The sequence below is a fragment of the Crocodylus siamensis genome, chromosome 9, assembly GCF_052110815.1.
Source record: "Crocodylus siamensis isolate JL-2025a chromosome 9, ASM5211081v1, whole genome shotgun sequence".
NCBI lineage: Eukaryota > Metazoa > Chordata > Crocodylia > Crocodylidae > Crocodylus > Crocodylus siamensis.
The window spans coordinates 44614158-44615379 of NC_143403.1; positions in this window are offsets into that span (position 1 = coordinate 44614158).

Consider the following 1222-nt stretch of genomic DNA (forward strand, 5'->3'; position numbering starts at 1 on the left):
TCACATCCATCTTATTGTCAACTGTAACCTCCAGGTTGTTTTCTGCAGAACTGCTTCTTAGCCAGTCAGCCCCCAGGCTGCAGTGGTGCATGAGATTGTTCTGTCCTAAGTGCAGGACTTTGCACTTGTCCTTGCTGAACCTCATGAGATTTCTTTTGACCCAGTCCTTTCATTTGTTGAGGTCACTCTGAATCCTAGCTCTACCCTCCAGCATATCTACTACACCCCCTGCTGGGTGTCATCCACAAACTTGCTGAGAGTGCAATCCATCCCATCTTCCAGATCGTTAATGAAGATATTAAACAAAACCAGCCCTAGGACTGACCTCAGGGGCACTCCACTTTATACTAGCTACCAGCTAGACATTGAGCCACTGATTACGACCCATTGAGCCCAACAATCCAGAAAGCTTTCTATCCACCTTACAGTTCATTCATTCAACCCATACTTAACTCAGCTTGCTTGCAAGAATGCTGTGGGAGAGTGTACCAGAAAGCCTTGCTAAAGTCAAGGTATATCACGTCCACTGCTTTCTCCGCATCCGCAGAGCCATTTATTTCATCACAGAAGGCAATCAGGTTGGTCAGCCATGACTTTCCCTTGTGAATCCATGCCGATTGTTCCTAATCACTTTCTTCCCCTGGTGCTTTGAGGACCTGCTCCATGATTTTTCATTGACTGATGTGAGGCTGACTGGCCTATAGCTCCCTGGATCCTCCTCCTTCGCTTTCCTAAAGATAGTATATAATTGCCCTTTTCCAATCATCTGGGACCTTCCCCAATTACTACAGGTTTTAAAAGATAATGGCCAGTGGTTCTGCAATCACATGAGCCAACTCCCTCAGCACTCCCATGTGGCCCCATGGACTTGTACACATCCAGCTTTTCCTAGTCCCTAACCTGTTCTTTCACCACTGAGGGCTGCTCACCTCTCCCCAGACCGCGTTGCCTGGTGCAGTAGCCTAGAAGCTGACCTTGCCTATGAAGACCAAGGTAAAAAAGGCACTGAGGACTTCAGCCTTTCCTCATCATGTCACTAGGTTGCCTCCCCCATTCCATAAGGGACATACACTTTCCCTGACCTCCCTCTTGTGCTAACATACTTGTAGAAACCCTTCTTTTTGCCCTTCATGTCCCTTGCTTTCTGCAACTCAGATTACGCTTTGGCCTTCCTGACTTCAACCCTACATGCCTGAGCAATATTGTTATACTCCTCCTAAGT